Genomic DNA, 22,136 nt, shown 5'->3' with positions numbered 1-22,136 from the left:
GCTCTGCGACCGAGCTAATTAAAATCACATTTTCTTGCCAGCGCCACTCAAAAACTTGACAAATGATTGTGAATTAAATGGAAAATGAAACACCTAGCGTGACTTTTTATTACCGATATATAAATGTGTATATCTGTATTTATCATGCGAAATGTATTATCTGTGACATCACAGCTAAATCACGAGATAGCATTTACGCACGATTTTTCCTTCTTTTATTTTTTTAGTGATAAGATATCTAGCTACTCAGCTGATAAGTGAACCTATTTTTAACTGTACTGAATAGGGAATACCCTTGTTGTGCACACATCGATATATTAGATGTATACTTAAGGAAATACTTGCAAATTAAGCGTAGAGCTTAATTATCTAATTGAACAACTGTTGAAATGTGCGGGAATACCCTTAATGATGAGCTGTTATCTTTTATGTTAGAGTGTCTAGTCTGAGTGCCAAAGTATAGGCGTGTAATATTAATAGAAATTGACTCTAAGAAATAAATGGAATAAGAGCGTGCCTATACCTGGCTTGGGGTTGTAAAAAATTTCATTTTTTTTTTTTTTCGCAAATACCTCAAATTCAATTGAGAGAGATTTTATCGATACTATTTATTATATTATATATAGAAATTTTTATATTATTCCGCACAATCTTTTTAAACTTATCTTGCTATGAACATTTGAAATGAATAAAATATAAAATTAACTGTAAATAATGAACACTTGAAAATTAAATGAAAATTAAAAATATTAGAACATTTGAAATAAATAAAATATAAAATGAACTAAAAATAATGAACACTAGAAAATTAAATAAAAATAATTTATTAGATAAGTAATAAAATGAAATATAATGGCTGCAGTGGATTATATAAAATAAGAAAGCCAGAAAAAAAAAAATTTTAAAAGCCTAAAAATATAAAAAAAAGTATAAATATAAAACATTCATACGCCATATGAACCTATAAAGAAACAAAAAAAACTGTTGTTTTTTATGAGGCCTTAATGAATTTGGTCTTAGACACATAAAATTTCATGTGGCTTAAAAGAACATTAAAAGCTTAAAAACAAAGCGAGTAAAGCATAGATGAAAAGCAAGTTTGATGAGTGTGGAAATGACAAATAAAAGATCAATCAAACAATCAATCAATTCAGTTGAACTCAAATTTAAGCTCTTCTACTTGGGAGAATTTGATAATATTTGAACAACAAATAAAACATATATACAGATATGCATAGGTCTAATCACCTACAGGGTATTAATTAGTCTGCACACTAAATGCTTGCTCTCTGTATAGATTTTAGGCTGCGTGTTACGCCTGTTGAGTTTCATTTGTCATTAGTCAGATCTCTTTATATTTTTAACAAATTATCTGCGCCAGCAAAGCAGACAAGCGCAACCACAGATACACACACACATAGACACACAGACACACACCTGCAGGGCCGCGCTAACCGGCAATTGTAGGTGCTTTACACCTGCAAAGCCCTTGATTGATGATGTGAGCAATTGATAATGTGAGACCAAACCAAGCGGGCGGGTGCACGCTGAGTGCTGGGCGGTGGCTACGCTAATTGGCGCCACGTTCACCAAGCGAAGGGGGAAGGGGAAAGACAGAGAGAGAGAGGAGGCAAAGCGCCAGCTGGCTGTCCCTATGTATGTATGTGTGTGTGTGTGTTAGCGTGGGTCGCTGTTTAAAAATGTAAAGCATGCTTTCATTCATTCCTGCTTGTGTTTTTTTTTTTTTTTTTTTTTTGTGGGCCATAAGTTTTTTGTTTTTGGGGTGTTTTTTTTTAGCTGGCTGGACTAATTGAGCGCTTAAAGCGGATTTCGACACGCGTTTTACTTGCATTTTTTGCTTCTTTCACATTTTTTTCTTCTCGTTTTTTGTTTTTATTCTTCTCTTTTGCGTGCCTTCCAATTAGAGAGTCTAAAGTTAATTGCAATTTGAGGCACTTGCCGCGACAGTTACTTTGGCTTGTCACGTTTTAAACTATAGAAAGGAATATACATATATATGTATATATAAATATATATATAAATGTAGTAGCTGTGTTTAGTCTATACGACTTCATTGACAGCAGCTGTGCTGTCGCGCGATATGCAGCTACGTGTTGGATTCAGCTAAAAGCTAAATTCTGTATATCGGACGAAATTGTAACTCTAACACACACACACGCACACACATTCTCTCTCTCGGTCTGTCTGTGCTCTTCGCTTGACAGTTGAGCCAAAAATTTTCTAATTTTCTACTGCAGTGATTTGGCATGCAGAGTGTGGACTTTCGACTCGACTGGTGTCTCTTCCGTGTCTCTCTGACTTTGGACTCTGACTCTGGCTCGATTTCGTGTTTGCGGACTCTGGGACTCGTTTCACTGATTTATGCGCATCAATAAGTTGCCCGAGTGCGATACTTAGGCGAAATGTGCCGCAATGAGACGTGAACTAGCAGCAGTAGCAGCAGCAGCAGCAGCAACAGCAGTTGATCAGAGAGACAAAGGGAGAGAGCGAGAGGAGGTAGGGAGAGGGCATGGGAGAGTCGGGTAAATAGCAGCCAGCAGCAAGCACGTTCGCATGCAGCAGATGCTGCTACTGCTGCTGCAGCCAAAATAATGATTTGCATTTTCAGTTTTCCGATTTCGATGTGCGATTTGGTATTTGGCTGCGGTTCTGCGATTTTACTTCACACCACACCACACCACACCAGCCAGTCGGCCACTCCCAGGCAACCGTTAAGGATATATGGGCTTAACTTGTTGGCCCCACAAAAAAAAAAAAAAATGGCTAAACTTTGCCGGCAACTGTGGCCGAAGTAAAAGTTTTTTCTCTTAATTCTTTAAAACGGCGCTAATGAGACGCCGCCATGCGAAAGCCACAAATAAGGAATAGATGCCAAAGTTCAGATAAGCCGACTCTAGATACCCTTTGCATTTTATTTTGGATAAATGACTGACAGAGCAAGGCTTAATTTAGGATACGTTTATTATATTAATAATAAAATTTAATATTTAAATAAATATTTATTCAATCACTCACCCGGGTTTTAGCAGGCTTTAAGCTCCAGAATGCTAAAAAGAAAGAAAATATTATATATTAATAATGAATTGGAAATATATCAAAAATATATTTATATTTTATTTTTTATTTTTTATTTTTTATATTTTATATTTTATATTTTATATTTTATATTTTATATTTTATATTTTATATTTTATATTTTATATTTTATATTTTATATTTTATATTTTATATTTTATATTTTATATTTTATATTTTATATTTTATATTTTATATTTTATATTTTATATTTTACATTTTATTTTATATTTTAAATCCAATTGTATACATGATTTAAAAATTAAAAATTTGTATTATAATCTAATTAACATGTTGCACCATCTCCTGCCTATTTCTGCATACATATACAGGGTATGCAAAGCCAGGGCGCGCCGCATAATTCATTTCTGCGCTTTTGTTTGTCAGCCACGTTTTGTGCTTATGCCTTCTCTTCTCTTTTTCATTTTGTTGCTTGCGCTTCTCTTGCTCTTTGTTTTTTCTCTGTTTCCCTGCTTCATTTTTTTAGCTGCTGCGCTTATCTTAATGGTTCAAAGGTTACGCACAGGCCTGCGGAGACAGTGCTGAGCGCTTCCGACTGGGCGCCTGCTGAGCTAACGGTCACTTCCAGCTACACTTACAGTAACAGTAACAGTTACAGTTACAGTTACAGTTACAGCTACAGCTACAGCATCTGCATTAGAAATGGCCGCAACACCCATTAAAAACGTGGCGCTGCTACCCCACTGTGCACCGCGGTGGGTCTGGGCCCACAGCCAGATTAGGCCTTCTTATAAATGGGCTTATGAATCGGTCTAGATAGGGCCAACCGGACAAACGAAAACACAAAATTTGTTGGGCACAATTAAGCAAAGAGCCAACACACAGCTTGTCGCAGCTCGAGTGGCGCGTTATGAATTTTTGTGGCACAACTCAATTCAATGGAAAGTTAGGAAAGCGGGAAGGGCGAAGGAAGGCGGCGGCTGAAGAAAGGTGCATGAATGGCAATGTAAAATTGCATGCAACATGCAATTAAAATCGCACAGGCAACGCGCATTTAATTAATTTGAAAATTACGTTTTCTCCATATATGTGCGCTTAGTGCCGGGGTAAGTTTTAGGCGGACTCCCATATGTAGGTGGCATTGGCGGCATTGGTAGCATTGGTGGCATTGGTGGTGGCATAGCTTGAGTGGGTCGGTTGGCTGGCTGCTGGCGCTGCTTCAGGCTCAGCACTCAACTCATTTGCTAAATCAAGCATGCACCACTTAAATTTTCATTAGACTGCTTTCTTTGACTATGACTGCGTCGTTGAACCCGCCCATTGGCGTTCGCCCATCGCCTCCTTGGCTGTCGGAAAAGTTGAGGGAAAAACCGCAAGCAGCGCACTTTGTCTTAATGATGTTAAGGTGAATTTAAACTTACGTGATTTTTACGTGCAGCTGCAGTAATTGCAGTAATGGAGCTAACAGGCAGCGAGAGAGCGAGGGCTGACTAAATTAATATGTCGGTTGGCTGGACGTGAAGATATCCTGTAAATCAGCATCAGCAAAATTGTTAATTATTTTTATATATTTTCAATTATTTTATAAAACATAATTTTTTATATTCAATGTTTTAAGTTTTGAGAGTTTAATGCAAGTATTAAATATCAATAAAATAATTTAATATTAAATAATGAATTAAATAATAAATTTATACAAATATATAATCAAGTTAAATGATAATGATAAAATTATTGAACATGAATAAAGTAATTTAATAATAATTAATATTAAATAAGGAATTAAATAATAAACTTAATTAAATATATATTTAAGATAAATGATAATGATTAGTTTATTATTTTTTGTATCACTTAATCATATATTTTTATCCTGAAAAAAATCCCATCACTATTTTCTTCATTCTTCATTCTAATTCCCCAATTTATAATGCAATTCAAAGGAAATGCACACGTGAGAATACCCTTTAATACCTCATCCTTCATACTTACAGGGTATTAGGCAAAAGTGACAGCAATCATGATATATATGCGCTTGCATATAGCCATATAGCAAATATGCTGGTCAAATCATTTTGCAATACGCACAGAAAGGAAAGCTGAGTAACAAAGGGAGCTGGAGAGTTTCGAAGAGAGAGAGAGAGAGAGAGAGAGTGAGGTAAACTTAGATTCAAACCGAAGCTGCAGCTGAAAGCCAACAACCTGCTTAGCTCTACTGCTCTACTAGAGATTCAACGATGTATGTGTGTGTGTGTGTGTGTGGCTGGCACATGTGCGCACGTATTAGCCATAAATATATGAGACACATCGGGCTGTGGCATGCTGCCCACCCACAGAGAGGGGAGCGGGATAGGGGCACGCCTGTTCGGTCGGACGGTTGCTTGGCATATTGGCGCTGCCAAAACGAAATCAAACCATAAATTTAACACGTTTCAGCATGTGCAGCTCCTGGAGATGCCGCAGCTGAGTGCAGTCGCCAGAAACCAAGCTGAGTTGGTGTTCTGGACAAGCGAAAGCTATGAAACTTGTACGGTATTACGTATACGCAGCGTGAGCAGCCGCTGACATTTCACACGCTGCCAAACAGAAAAGCGTGTCATATGCATAGCCACGTGCCACCTGATGATGCTAGACAAATGAATAAAATTTAATTCAACCAGAATAAGCAGCAGCAGCAGCAGATTCAGTTGTGGCATGTGACAGCATCTGTCAATTGCCAACTAAATCTGTTTTTAATTTCACCTCAGCAGCAGAAGCGTATTGAGTTCGCTCAATAGAATACTTAGAATAAACACGAACTGAAATCCGAGGCGAGAAGCATGCCAATTAATCTTATTTATAGTGTTAAAGCGAAATTTTATTTTTATTAATGCATTTAATGACTAAATCTTGACAATATATCTAAGCAACTTGATATTGACATATTAAATACAATAAAATAAAATTAATAAAATAGAAATATATATTTAATATAGTATTATAATGTATATTTTTTTAATACTTTGTATATTATTTTATTAATATTTGTATTTCTAATAAAATAATTTAACATTTTAATTCAAATATTTTCCGTTTTATTGATTTCTTATATTTTAATACTTTAGAGCATTTCTTATTGTTAATATACTTATTTTCAAAAATTCGGAATGCACTTAAATTTTGAAACTCTTATTTTTCAATTCAAATATTTTTCAAAATTTTTAAAATTTGTAATAAAAATATATTTAAGTATTCTATTTATGTTTTATTTTATTTATTAAAATTTTTTTATTATTTAATTTTTATTATTTATTTATTTTATTTATTAATTTTTTTATTTTAACTCGTAAGGTATACGAGCGAAACTCTGATTTTTTCAAATTTAAATATTCCTTGAAATTTGTATAATTTAAAAAAAAAAATTTTTTTAAATCTTGTATTACCAAACATCAATATGTTATTATTTACTTCCCCCTCTACTTCGCTTTGAAGAATTTTACTGCTAATACTGTATGCGTTACAGCTCACAGCTTAGGCGCATTAAGTCCTGAATACATTTCTGCCACATCAACATTACCATATTGCCGTATTGCCATTCTATATAGCCCGTTGCTTCGGCCCAACAATGCAGTCAGAGACTGTGCGGCTGTTTGATATTTCGCTAGCAGCGGGCGGCAATTCAAAGTTGACCATATCGAGTGAGCGAATAAGCGAATGAGGGAATAAAAGGGGTAGGAGCGATGGCCAACCGCAACGGCAATTTCAGTTGCTGTCAGCGCGGCCCGAATGCTACATGGCCAGGACGCGCTGTCAAGGAAACGCAGCAAAGCGCTGCGAGCATATCCTGTTGCTCGCGTTCAATGGCATAAGGCATAGCCAAGTTAGAAAGAGAGAGAGAGACGGAGGGAATGAGAGAGTGTGGTGTGTGTGTGTGTGTATTGTGGCATGACGCGCTTGAATTAAATAAACAGCAAAATCTGTAAGGCTCAGTCCAAAAGGGGGAACGTCTGGCTTTATCGCCTGCTTCAAAGCGGATTTCCCACGCCAGCACACACACTCACACACACACACCCACACACATACCCCCACACACACACACACACCGCCCACGTTTAGCAAACCTTATCGAATTGCACACATTATCGTTAGATTTTAGTGGGCCAAGGAAATTAATTTCTTGAGTAAACCCGTGTTCAAGTGCTTAGAGCAGCTGCCCTGACATGTAATTTCGTGTGTTTGAGACGGGCTGGGCTGGGCTGTGTTGGGCTAGGGGGGTTGGTGAGCTGGGCGTGGCTGATGAAACATATGGCGCCCCATAATCATCACAAGAGCCCCCCCCATCTCCCCGACGTAACGTAACGCAACGTAAGCCGCTTGTGGGCGGGGCTGCGTGTTGGTGTTATCGACTTTGGCTGTCTTAAAAGAACGTAAATAAGTATAAGCGAGCGTTATTTCAAATTAAATTCGATGAACAGTATTACTCACTCTCGCTCTTGCTCTTGCGCTCTCCCTCTCTCTCTCTCTCTCGCTCTACTCTGCCTTGGCTCACATCGATCCACTCGACGTCGGCACTCAGCGCCAGACAACAATCTCGTTAATATTGCAGAAATTCACATTGCACATAATTAAATTTTGTGCTGCTAATGGAACATGCTGCATGTAGCCAAAGATCACAAGCAACACCAACAACAACAACAACAACAACAACTACAGCAACAGCAATAGCAACAAAGTTTAATAAGATGCTAAGGTTGTTTGTGGTCGATGGAAGCTTAAATGCCCTTGCAGTTAAGTGAAATGTGTGTGTGTGTGAGTGTAGGTATGTGTGTGTGTGTGTGTGTGTGTGTGTGTGGCCTGTAAAAAGACTTGCTAATGCCTTGGAATTGGGAGACTGAAGACATCATTTTACACATATTAATGGAAGACATCAGTCAAGTAGACCAAAGTCTTTGTTTTTAATATAATAAAATTTTAAGAAACATTTCTAAATTGTAGTAAAATTAACTTCCTGCACCGTCGCAACAAGAGCTCTTCTAATCTTCATTTATATATAAGCTATAGAAAAACATATCATATTGTTAACACAACTCTCAGAGTTTTAAACAATTCCCATATAAATAAATAAAGTGCCGCTAAGACCTTTACTACATGATACGACGTACTCGTAGCACTTCCCAGAAAACTTTATCAAGAATAACACGTTTAACGGAACTTAGTCAAGGCAGTAAAGCGACATAAATGTATTCTGCTCCTAAGCTCTTAATCCCACTTAAATGTGTATATGAACTGTATATATACATATATATATTCGATGGGCTTAAACATTGTTGTCTTCAATTTATAATGCCAACTGATATACTCTACGGCGGCTGTAAATTGTTAAAGTTGGCAGTCGCCACAAGCTTGCGGCAATTAGTTTTCATTGACAGCGCCAAATCTCAACCACTCTGCACCACTACCACCAATCTCCTCTCTCTCTCTCTCTCTCTCTCTCTCTCTCTCTCTCTCCTCTTGTATAGTTTCCGCTTTAGTTGTGGACATCATAATATATGGTTTTGTGTGTGCGGCATTAGGCACATAATTTCACATTGAGAATCAGTGGATGTCAATAAAATGCCAAATCGCATGACAACAAGCGGATTTCATGTTAGCCAAAGAACGAAGAAAACACGCACACACACACACACACACATGCATACACACGCACTTATATGAGTTGCCCTAGGGAGTTGTGGCAATGGTTTGGGGCAGCTCTGCTCGTATTAGCTGTTGTCGTTGTCAGCTGCTTAGTTACTTTAACCAAATATGGCCATTATTATTATTATGGCCAATGGCCTCTATGTGTGCGTGTGCGTGTGTGTGTGTATTTGTTGTGGCTTACAACTTTGGCTGGGCCGAAAATCAAAATAAATGACGACGATCAACAACAATTGTCATTTGTTATCCTATTAGCCAGGCCAAGAAATTGCCGCAGCCGCCATACATTAATGCAAACGCTTTTAATGGAAATCAACACATGCCACACCCCCTCGCCCCTGTCCCTTCAACTTAGCCCAGAGCTAGTTAGAAGTCCGTCTCCAGCTCCTTTCCAAGTAATAAAGCAATAAATGCTCAGCAACAACTCGACCACAAAATCAACGTATTAAATCCTTGTAGCCCTTTGGCCCAGCCGATAAATATGACCCTCCATAAATATTGTACAAATTTATATAGATAGTCGGCCAGTCGACTTAGGGACTTGAAATTATTGACGGCAGTGGAGTATGAAGCAGCTTTTGTATACAAAAGCCCAAATGCACTTGGCCAAAACATAGAATTCAAGCTATATCTTTGGTTTGTTTACTTTGAAGAAATAGTGAATAATATTAAAGTAATTTTAGTATTTAAATAACTTAAGCAAAATAAAGAAAATTAAAAAATAATAAATTATAAGGCAAATTTAACTATTTTAGTGAATATAAACTTAATTATGAAACTTAATATATACATTTTTTTTTATTAAAATAAATTAAAATTTTTTATGTATATTTAATAATATAATATATATAATATTTATAAAAAATTTTATAAATGGAAAGAATAATTTTGTAATTAAAATTAAAAAAAAAAAATCATTCAATCACACTTAATATAGATTAACATGGCTAACACACACACACATATTTCGTGCAGTGCATTAAATGGCAACAATATGCGCCTGGGGCTTGCTGTTTTTCAATTATAATTTTAATGGACGGCCACCTGGCCAATATCGGTTGGCCGGTTGACCACAATAATGGCCAGCAATGAAGTGTGCCGTTGTCTGCTGGGTATTGGCCAAATTGCAAATATGCTCATATCTAAGCCATTTTGGTTGCAAGCACAAAAGCAAACGAAGCTCATTAAACAAACAAAAAGCATATCTATATCTAAATCTATGTATATGGGCGAGTGTGTGTGTGTGTGTGTTTGTGGATATAAACGGAAATGCAAATACGCCAACGGAAGTATTATAGTTTGCACAAGGACAGCAGCAGCAGCAGCAGCAGGACAGCTGCATCCACACAGGATGTCCTTTCTAGCGAGTGCGAAGCAATCATAAAAATTGCATGCGACAATTGCTGGGGGCAATCGTAAGTCCCATAGATAAGTATTACGAGTGTTATAAAGTGCGGTAATTGCGGACTGATGACCACTTTAAGCACTACAGAGAAAATAAGGAAAGAGAAAGAGAGAGAGAGATAGAGAGACAAAGAGAGAGGGACAGCCCTACATGAATATTTGAAGCAGCTGCTTGAGAGGCACTTGGATTCGATATTGATGTTGATTGATAATGTGCAAATATTACCGTAACTTTGGTCAACTTGACCTCACACGCACACTTACACACTCACACACCCACTTGAATACAGGTTTGCTAGAAATATTTTTGGTAGATGTATCTTCAACGTTTAATGAACTGAGCTGTAGCTTGATTTATTTTGTCTAGACTTTTTCGGAGCACCAAATTTAAGCTTAAGCAATTTACTTTTAATTCCTTTGTCGAGGCCCTTCGCATTACTGAATAAATGCATATCTAAATATTCCAGTATTGATGCCGTGGTGTGCTCGAAAAGGTCTTATGCATAGCTAAATAAAAATAAATATTTCTTTTTATGCGCCTTTTGCCTACAAATTGTCGTTTTTTATTGTGGAGGCTCAGATTTTTATTGTAATTCTTTTGAGAAATGCCTTTCATACTAAAAATATTTTGTTAAATCAAATTCAAGACTAAATTAACTTTAAATTAGCAGACAATTTGAATTGCAAAACCTTTTGCAAAGGTATTTTAGACGAATTAATAAGAATGTTAATAAAAGTCTATTTTAAATTTAGAAATTTGCCCTTGGCTAACATATAAAAGAATGTAAAAGCACTTGCAGCGTAAAAATGTTAACTTAAAGTCTTATAAGAGACTCTTCTGTTAATTAAAGATGAGGGAATGTAAGGCATGTTGCAGAATTTCAATTAGCTGCATTATGTACACGCTCTTAAATTAAACAGGCACTGTGAAGTGACGAAGCCGCTGTTAACTAGCAAGCAAGCAGCAAGATTGAGTAATACTGTATGTATGTGTGTTTTAGCAGTGTGCAAGCAGGCGCTGCTAAGCAAAGCAGACACTGTTAATTTAATCAGGCGATGATCGGCTTAACTTTGTGTGTGTGTGCGTGTGTGTGTCTATGTCTGCTGTGGCTCTTGCCTGCATGTATGTATGCGTACGCGAGTGTTTACATGCGTGTGTTCATAAGTATGCTTGAAAAACTGCGTAGCATTAAATATTAAAAATATTAAGGAAAATTATGTATAAATGTGATACTTTAAGGACTCTCATAAATTTTGGTCTTGGTGTCTACTTAGAATAAAATATATATACATGTGTATATAAAGTTAAATATTTATATACACATGTATGTACATACATTAGAGCAAAGCCTACCATTAATTTTTGTAAAAAATTGACATGTTCTATTTTCTGTTTTCTGTTTTCTATTTAACTTTTCCATATCACTTGTTTAATATCACTATAAAAAATAAAGCAAAAACAAATTTATAAATCTTTGCCGCAGCACTTTGTCCTTTGCACTTTATTTTCACACTAAACTGATGCCGCCTTAAGAAAACAAAAGAAAGACAAGGAAACTGACGCGCAAGTTAACCGTTACTTTGTGCTGCCTCTCTCTTCCTGACCTTCTGGAGCATGCTTTGAGCGCTCATCAGGGCAAAACGGGAGAACAATAGGCGATGGTACATAGTACATACATACATACATACATACGTATGTATTTTGTTGGTATGCCTGTATATTTTTTTGCTCCTGCCCTCTGTTAGCTTCGCAGCTGACGAGTAGCGCGCAGATTATAGTATTTAATTTTTTGACATTTAACGCAGCAGACGAAAAGCATGTGCATTTTTAGTGCTTTTTTTGATGTCACTAATTCACACAATTAATGCAAATTCGCAACTATTAAGCGCTAATTGTAATTAGTATTTTGGGTATTTAAAGTCTAAGGCATTTAAGTGATCGCATTAACTGGTCACACCAATGGAATTACTTAAAATGCAATAAATGCTTAAATGTGATTGGAATATATAAATTTTCTAATTAAATGTGATTGAGACTAAGTAAAGTGATAAACTCAAGCTTATGTAGAATGAATATAATTCTGATACCTCATTTGAAATTCTATTTCATTTGTAAATACAGGCATTTATGAAACCAACCTCGCAGTCATACGTGCATACATACATACATACATACATACATATATTTACTGCGGTCAGAGTTCACTTCGCTGTGACCTGCTTGACTATGGGAGTGCTTGAGCATATTGTAGTTTAGCTCAAGTGTCAGTCCAGGAGTTCACTTGCTTTCAGTCAATTCAAAATGCTCAGATTAGACGCAAATTTGTCAAGCTGTTGGAGCAAGGGGCGCAGGGGCAGCGCCTGTGGCTCGGGCACTGGCTGATGGCAGGGGCGGGCTGCGGGTGAGTGGTGTAAGCTCATTGGACAGCTTGGCCCAGTGAGCAGTCACCATATGGCCATAAGCGTCACAATATGGCCAATGTCAACAGAGAAATGAGGTCAACTATGGACGGAACGAGCGTCTGTTCCAGGCGCTGTACCAAGGCTTAACTTTGCGGCCATTGCCAAAGTATTTTAATTGGATTTAGTATAAAAATGAAACGAATGTACGGAGGAGACGACTAGCAGATATCCTGTGAGGGGCTATGGAGTATAAAATGAATGTAAGAGAGAAATCGTTGATTGAATGTTTAGGACGACCCTAGTAAACTGAAGTGAGAAGAGAACGACAAGCAGATACCCTTTATCAAGAGGACGGTGTCGCAGTGCTCACATTCTCAATTAATTACAGGGTATCTTTGGGCGAGTTTTCTCTCTTTACTACAACTAGACTCAACGTTCAACAAGAATATTGCATGCTTCTTCCAAACTACCCTACTATATATTCTTTATCAATTACAGGGTATCTAAGGACAAGTTTCTACAGTGTACAACGGGGCTCAACATTTAACACAAACATTTTTAATAAACTAGCTGCTAATTTACTTAGACGAACATCAAATTGAAAAGCCAAACAGATGGGCACACACACACAGATACACACACACACACACACACACACACACACACAGACACACGCTGAGTTAGAGTGTTAGCGAAGCACCTGCAGTTATTTAGGGCTTTGACTTCACTTTGCTTTAGCTGCTGTCGAAATCAAAGTCCGGAACACACACACACAGCAGACGCCAAAAAGGGGGCGTGTCTGCTCGCCCACTTTATGAGGGCAACAACAGTTGGTGAATGGTTGTCTCTGGCTACGGCTACGGCTACGGCTACGACTCTGACTCCGGCTCGAGCTGTGGGCTTTGCCGCTAACCTTTGTCAATTTATGTGTTTCATTATTAAACTTTGCCACCTGACGCACATTTAGCAACAGCAGCTCACACACAGATACACACACACACAGAGAGAGAGAGAGCGCACCAGCTTGACCATTATAATTGGCCCAAGTGTTGGGCCATGGCGTACTTAACAAATAATGGGCTAAAAATCAATTGAATTGTAGATGCCGGGTTAAGCATAAGCGCAAACACGCGCCCAGCGTCTAAGTAAATAAAACCATCGTAAAGTTGAAAAGGACACCAGGACTTGGGCAAACACAAATACACAAAGATAAGCACACACACACACGCACACACATGCATGCTCATACCTCTTGGGTCTGGCTTTTACACACACGATTGAATGCGGAATTTATGCGGCGTAATTTATGAAAACAAAAACCGGAAGCAATATTTTTCTTTGTTTGTTGTGTGTGTGTGTGTCTATGGAGTAGCCAAAGGCAGTGCTGCCATTATGCCACACACACACACACACACACACACAATTACAGTAATTTATGCGCTTGGGCAATGCAACGTCATCGTCGCCGCGCTGGCTGGGGCTGGGCTACATCAGCTCTAGCTGATAAACAATAGAAAAGTATTATTATGGTTACAAAGTGGCACAGGTTTTTAGTGGCACTGTGCACGCGAAACAAGATACCCTGTAATTATATGAAACATAGCAAAGGGGACTACAGAATATATCAGAAGTAGTTAAAGACTAAGAAATCTTATATCTAGTTGGGACAAGTCAAGCCACGCCCTATGGGGCTTTTATCGATAAGTCAATTACAAATTTCAATATTGTTTATCGAGACAAGAATGTAAATTTTAAAGAGGTATATTATTATGCAAAATTGAGTATATAACTATTTTTTCTTATTCATATGTGTATATTAGATTATATATATAAAATACTTTGGTAGTTTTGCCATTCGTGTATCGATAACAAGTAATCGACCTGTCGATAACAGTAATATCAAAAATATTAATCGATATCTCGCTAGCTGATAGACGAATATTCTGAGGTCTTTTTGTAATGCTCTAAATTTTCATAAAATAGCATAAATAATGTATTTAAGCATTCTACGGGGTATTTTGAAACCCATCAACCATATCCAGATGACTTCAAACTTCATTTTATTTGACTATGTTTGGCGTCTACACAGTGTAAATTGTTTTTATGGCAATGCTAACTGGCTTTAATTTCGAAATCAATTGCAGCTTAACAGCAAAGGGAGTTAGCGCCAGAGATACAAATGGAGAGAGAGAAATGGAGAGAAAGAGAGAGATATATGTTTTAGGAAGCTGAGTTAACGGGAAATGGGAGCTGTAATACACTCAGCGCTGCAGCAAATGGCAAATGGCAGTTGCTGTAAAATGAAGTTTTTTTATTTACTTCTTTTTTTTTTGTTCATGAATGAAATCCAATAAAACTATGTCAAGCATTGGGAGGGAAAAAAATAAAAGACGTACAGCTAAACTGCAAAACTATAAAAGCCATTTCCGCAAATGACGCCTCGGGCAATGGACATGGAACTAGTTCCAGTTCCAGTTCCAGTTCCACGAAGCACCCACAAACCATTTTTGCTTTGGCTGAGTCGCTTTCCGTTTTCCGGCTGCGTCTTTCACTCGTTTATTATTACTTTCTCTTATTTTTTTTCGTCCCTTTTTCTAGACTTGTTTCTTGCGTTTCTTTTTTTACATTTTTTGGTGTATTTTTTTATATTATTCTTGGAACCCTTTGTTTGTTTGTTTGGGTGTAGGCATATGAAAATCACGCACTCGCAAACAAATAAAATGCTGACAGCATTTATTTCCGTTTCCGTTACAGTTTTGAGTTAAGCAAATGCGCAGGGTCTACTCATGTGTGCGTGTGTGTGTGTGTAGGGTACACCCCTATGTCTGTGTGTGTGTGTGTGTGCGAACGGATGTATTACGATTTCGAAATATCCACAAAGAAATAGAAATAGTTTTGCAGCAGCTGTAGCCATAGCTGAGGTGGAGGCCTCTACCCGTTGCCCGCTGCCCGCCTTGCCTCTACCGTCTATTCGCTCCCTCTATTCGCCTCTGCCTGCCCACTTCTCCCATTTGTTAAACACTCTTTGACTGCCCGCCCATTTAACCCATATATCCTGCATTTGATTTTAATGCTAATTCCGTAGATCCTTTGTGCATGTGGCACTAAACTCCCCGCACACTTCCGCTCGCTCCACCGCACCCTCCTCCCCCGCTGGCAATTGTGTGCCACTTTAAGATACTCCTTTTGTGGCACTAAATTAGTGATGGAACATAAATGGATAGATAAGAAGTCGTAAAAAATAAAATGCTGCGAATAAGAGCTTAACTACAGTAGTGCAGTCGTAGTTATCCCGTGTATACCCTGTAGCAATTGTCTTTGGGTGAATAATATACATTTTTGGATTGAGCATGTTTAGAGTTGATTAGTGACATATTTGTTATGATTTTACTGATGACTTTTGTTTATAGGGCAAATCTGAGTTGAGGAATTGTAAGCAATGCAGTTGATTTTGTTGGTAGAAAAGAGGCGTATTTCGATGAGTTAATCATGTATATTGTTATCATATTATATGTTGGTGAGCCATATATATCATATATCATCTTCCCAAATTTCAGATAAAATATTCTTAGCATTCGATATATTCTTTACACAACATAGTACAACTCTTAGTCCATCATACCTTAACAAAATTCAAGCCTTCTAGGGAATACCTAGTTTTTCAATCTGATCAAAATGTCTGTCTCTACCATTCCATTTTAACATAAAAAGCAATATTTCTTGCTTGAACTACCCAATATCAGATATTCTCTATTTACAGGGTATTTACAGCTTTTGTTAAGCTCTCGCTAGCTTTCGCTGATAGGAGATTAGACTCCCACTTCACTTTCACAGCGATTCCACTCATTCCAACCAGCCCACTCCTATGCTACTTTACAGGGTATCTCACACTTGTTGTCAGCTTCGCTTCAAATCCTCTCGACTGGCCATTTTTGCAGCTTCCTCGTCTTCGATTTGATTGACGCAAAGTTTTAGAACAAACATTCGGCATGTGCGTGCGGGCAGTTTAATAGCCAGCGCAGCGCTGTTTGTAAATATAGTTAATTAAATTTAAATATTTGCATTGTGCGTTGCTCCTTGGTGAGGCACACACGTATACATATACATATACATATATTTACCCAGTATATATCTATATAATTCATATACAATATTGTGCGTGTGTGTGAGTGTGCTATCTGGATTTTGAGCGCACAATGGAATGAATAAAAACCGCAGCGTTAACCACGCCGTAGCCTGTTGGTTGTCAGAGTTTTTTTTTTCTTTTCTTTTTTAATATACCCTGCAAAGGAGAGTGAATCCAAGGCATGTTAATTAGTTATGTAATGAGTGTTGGACAAGGCAGTGGGATATTTGCATCTGTTTAAGTTGCAGTAAGGCTAATTTTAAAGACGCTGTACAGCTGTTGCTTAACAGTTGCTTTAGAATCTATCTACACTCTGTTGACATAAATTAGATTTACAGTTGCTTAGCAGTTACTTTACAGTTTTCTTTCATAGCTTTAGCTTTGGAATTACTCTATAGTTGCTTAACAGTTAAATTTTACAGTTGCTAACCAGCTGTTACTTTACAGGTGATGTACAGCTGTTACCTTACAATTGCTGTACGACTGTTGCTTTACAGTTGATGTACAGCTGTTTATTTACACTTGCTAAACAGCTGTTACTTTACAGTTGCTGTACGGCTGTTGCCTTACAGTTGCTGTACAGAAGCTTTGCTGTTTGCTTTACTGCTATAGTTTTTTTTACTGCTATTGCTTTACAGTCGCTTTCTAGCTATTATGTTACAGTTGCTTTGCAGTTACTTTACAGCTGTTGCTATGCACTTTGCATTGCACCAATCCCTTAACAGTTGCTATGCATTTTCTTGATAATTGTAGCCATTACTTATCACTCTGCTGTTGGTATCTTATCTTCCATTGAGTATAGTTGGCATTTACTCGAACTACCTTTGAGCTAAAGTCAAGGCTAGATAAGAAATAGATTCTCGTGTTGTAAATTTACGATAAATAGCTTCAATTATTTATGTGTTTTAGATTAGACAATATTCTAGGAAATATTATATATTTTTGATTGACTTGTAGACACATGCTTTTGTTAATTAATTAATTACTGTTGTAAAGTCATCAGTGTTTGTATCACATTGATTATTGTAAAGCTATTGATATCTGTATCACATTATAGCCTAGTGAGTTAACTACAGTATACATATTTATATATGAAGTAATAGAATATTTTAAGTGTTTAATTGTTTTAGTTCTCTGAAGTGAACTGTCTCAATTGTCGTTGATAACGTTTCCCTCTGATAGCTGTTTAAGTTCCTAATTTGTTTTTTGATCTCAAAACGTTTCTTATTTAGGGCGCCTGCAAAGTTGACTGAACTTGGTTCGTGTGTTCGAGTCTCATGTTTCTTATCTCATATGTTTCCTGCTCTCTAACGATCGATGCTCATTTGAGTCACACTTCAATTTTAATTGAAAAAGGAAGAAATCAGGTTAATTAAATTTTACTCGGAAATTAATTTTCTCTTTAAGAGTTTCCTACCTATTTTTGAATACCCTACTAAAATTTATTTTCTACTATATTCTATTTTCAACTTAAGCATTAATATAGTATTTAATTAGTATTTCTTTCTTGTCATTTGTACTATATTTGATTGACAACATAAGAAGCATTTATATATATTTTGTAATAGTATATAATCTTGTCTCGCTCACTCACATTTTCACACTCTTTATCTCACTCATTTTTACAGGGTATTCATTGCAGCTTAACCTTAATGGTTGGCAAGTCAATGCAGCGTTAAATTTTGGCATTGTCCAGTGGCTGGTTTTTTTTTTTTCGGTGGTTGGCGGTGCAGGTGTCGCTGTCAACTGGTCAGTCTCGGGCCGCAACGTGTTGTCTGTGGCATAAATGCTGGCAGCAAAAAATAAAAGACACGCTCTCGAAAATATATTATGAAATAATTCATAAAAACGCATGAGAACGCTTTGCACCATATTCAGCAGTCGCGGTCGCTGCTGCATTCGCAGTCACAGTCGCAGTCGACGTCAATGTCGTACCTTTCAGGTGAGCAGCGACCTTTTAGTATACGCCTATATATATTTTTTCCTCTTTTTTTTTTTTTTTTTTTTGGCTGACTGAATGCCACCTGGCGTGTCGGCTGCTGCCGTTGCGACAATTTGGAGCCTGGCACCGTTTACATTGCGTATACGTGTTGCCCCGCCCCCTCGACCGGCCGTTGGCCAAAGTGGCAAAAGAAATTGTTAAATTTATATTTATTTTTATGGCTTGGCTTTGTTTCAATGCAGCCGCACGCTGCGTGCCACTGCGCTTTATTTGCGGCATTCAACGTTTTTAGCGTTTGTCTCCTACCACCTGAAATGTTTACACATTTCCATCCAAAGCAAAAAGAAAAAAAAAACAAGAAAAATAAAAGAAAAACGTTTCGAATGTTATAGTCGCCCCACTGAAGTTCCATTTCCATTTACCATTTTTGTTTTTTTTTTTTTGCCCAACAGTTTAACTGTAGCTGCATTGGGGGTATTCCCACTTCGCTTCTGCCTGGGCAATTTTTGGTTTATTGGTCAAGCGTTTTTCAGCTGGGCATTTGCAATTTTTTTTACAGGGGTCAGCAAATGTTTGCGGTTTTACTTGTCAATTTGAAGTGCATTAAATGTGCGATAGTGCATATTCCATTTCATTTTTTTCCATTTCGTTTTCCAAAATAGCGAGCAATTTTTTTGTATGTCAATGTCTATTGGCAGCTTTTTTTTGCAATAAAAAAATCTCTGTTGTGGCATTGCGATTGCGACAATATTTACTAAAGGTCAAAGTTCACATTTGTATTGGAAATTTGAAACAGCTTTTGACACTAAACATAAGTTAAACTAATGGAGGACAGTTAAAAAAAAATAAATAAATAAAAATAAAAATGGTTTGTAAAAATGAAAAATAATCAAATTAAAAAAAAATTACATAAACAATTTTTATATATTGCTGAGAATGCTTTGTCTTATTTAAACTTTCACACTAAAAGGAATTTGCAATTCATTTGCTAAATTAAATTAGTATTATATATATATATAAATATTTTTTTTTTTATTTATTTATTTTTTTATTTTTTTGCAAAATTTAATTTTTAAAATTTAAAATTGTGTATTCCGTTTATTGTAGATTATGTATAAATATTGTATATATATATTTTTTTATCATCTGTTTAAAATAATATATTTAAAATATAGCAAGCTATGTAAAAATATGGCTTTTACTAGACTAGAGGACTAGAAAGTCCTTGATCCTTCTAGTCCTGTCACACTCATGTGTCCATTGCAGAGCATTTTAATCTCAAGATCAAAAGAATTGAACCAGAGTCACTCTGTTCATTTTCTTGTTTCATGGAATACCTAACTTCTAGCTCTACTATTTCTTGGGACTCTACATATTTCATATATTCTCTTTTTTATCTAAAAATACAATTTTACGCATTTTCTATTCAACAATTTGTAGAAGAAATATTTTCAGTAAACAAAACACGCATTAATATTTTAGTAGAAGAGCTGACAACAATTTTCATTGCATGGGAAACCAAAGTCGGGCAAATATTTTTTTTATTTATCAAACTCAACATTTGGTTTTTGTTTTTGGTATTGCTGCAACTTTTGTGCACATTTTAGCCTTATTCTTGTCAACTTTTTAGCACCTGTCAGAGCCACAGCAAAGTTGGCAAATAAACAGAAGCACAGTTATACGCATATATGTATATATACAGTTATGTATTGTATATATAAAATATATATTGCAGTTGTATATCAAATGTGCCAAGTCAACATTTGCACTTTAACACACACACACACACTCACACACACACACACTTGGGTATCTGTTATGCAATTTGTCATGTTTCGCCTTTGGGCTGATTAGAAAGTCGCGTTTGCTCATGAATATTCACGAATTTGGAGCATGTTTTTTCTCAGATTTGCAGCTGGAAATTGTGTAATCTAAATTCGCCAATTAAGCAAGTCCGAGCTAGATAACTTTGCACTTGAGGAGCGAACAGTTGCATGTGCCAAATGCCACACGGCATGCAGCAAGCGGCATGCAGCATACGGCATGCGGCATGTGGCATGTACATATTTATGGTGTTTGCCTGCTTTGTATGGGATGCACAAAGCAAACAGCAATAAAGCAAATCGTCAAGAGAGTTACAGAAACAAACAGAGCAGCAGAAGCTACACCGACAGCCAAAGGATATGCGCAACGTAGTAGCTATCCATTCAGCTAGCGCCAAGGCTGTGGCTCCTGACGGCAGCGGCTGTTGCTGCTCGCCTTGTGCCATACTCAGCATTCGCCCTCCCTCTCTCTCTGTGTCTCTCGCTCTCTCTCTGTCTCTCTTGGCATCATTCACAATTTGTTTCAATTTTAAATGCCTTGTCGTGGGTTTGCAAACACACACACACACACACACACACACACACACACACACACACACACACACACACACACACACACACACATAAAGACACACGTGTGTTGTAACAACAGCTGCTTGAATGTTGACTGCGGTACGTGTAGTTTTAGCGCGCACTGTGTATTTATGCTCTATGTATGCGTGTGGGAGTGGGCGTGCCTTTGTGCCTTTGCTTGGCGCCTTTCGCTGGCATTTCGCTGTTGTACACTTAAAAGAAACTAACAAAGTGAAAAAAAAACACAGTTGACTTTAAGCAGACGAAGCTTAGATACCCTAGAAGTGGGGAACTTTGTTGTTGAAGCTAATAATGTGGAACGAGGCTATTAAATGCGATTTTCTTTTATATAATATATAATAATTATTAAAGCATATTTATATGAACATTTTATTTATATTATATTGAAAAATTGAAAACTATTTTTTTTAAATTATTTTTTTAAAAATATAATTTAAAAATTTTTTAATTTTAAATAATCGACTAAGAGTTCATACAACAAAAAAAAAATGTATTAACATTTTTATATTTGTATTATTAATTACAACAGTATTTTAAAAGCATTTATTTTTATGGGACGGACGGGAAAAATTAAAAAAAAATTATAAAATAATATTTTAAAATTAATAACATACATATATATATTTTCTTTTTAATTTTTTTATTGATTTTTTTTTCCTTGGAGTATATATTTTTATAATTAATTATTATATTATAATAATAATAATGATAAATTATTATGTATTTTTAAAATTTAATTTTGTATATTTAGCTGCTTTAAAAACAGTAGAAAACTCTTCAAATGATGTTATTTAAAAGCTGTAATGCAATTTAGTCTGGTAACTAGAAATCTTTTTTGGCACGTTACACATTTGCCAACAAAACTCTGAATGCCTTGTTTTTTAGAGTACTCTAAAAATTACCACTGAAAATGTTTCGACGTTGCGTTCGAGTGCGAAAAGGTTGGACCCGCACTTAAGCAATGTCAACGGCAACGGCAACGGCAAACTGGCTGTACCCAGGACTTGGTTGCTCCTAGTAGAGACAGGCGGCTGCTGCTGCTGCTGCTGCTGCTGCTGTTAGCTGCGAGAGACTCGTCCGGGCGGATAGCAAAAGAAATGCCAACCGGAAG

The sequence above is a fragment of the Drosophila mojavensis genome, unplaced genomic scaffold (assembly GCF_018153725.1).
Source record: "Drosophila mojavensis isolate 15081-1352.22 unplaced genomic scaffold, ASM1815372v1 contig_80, whole genome shotgun sequence".
Taxonomy (NCBI): domain Eukaryota; kingdom Metazoa; phylum Arthropoda; class Insecta; order Diptera; family Drosophilidae; genus Drosophila; species Drosophila mojavensis.
This window is presented reverse-complemented; position numbering follows the sequence as displayed.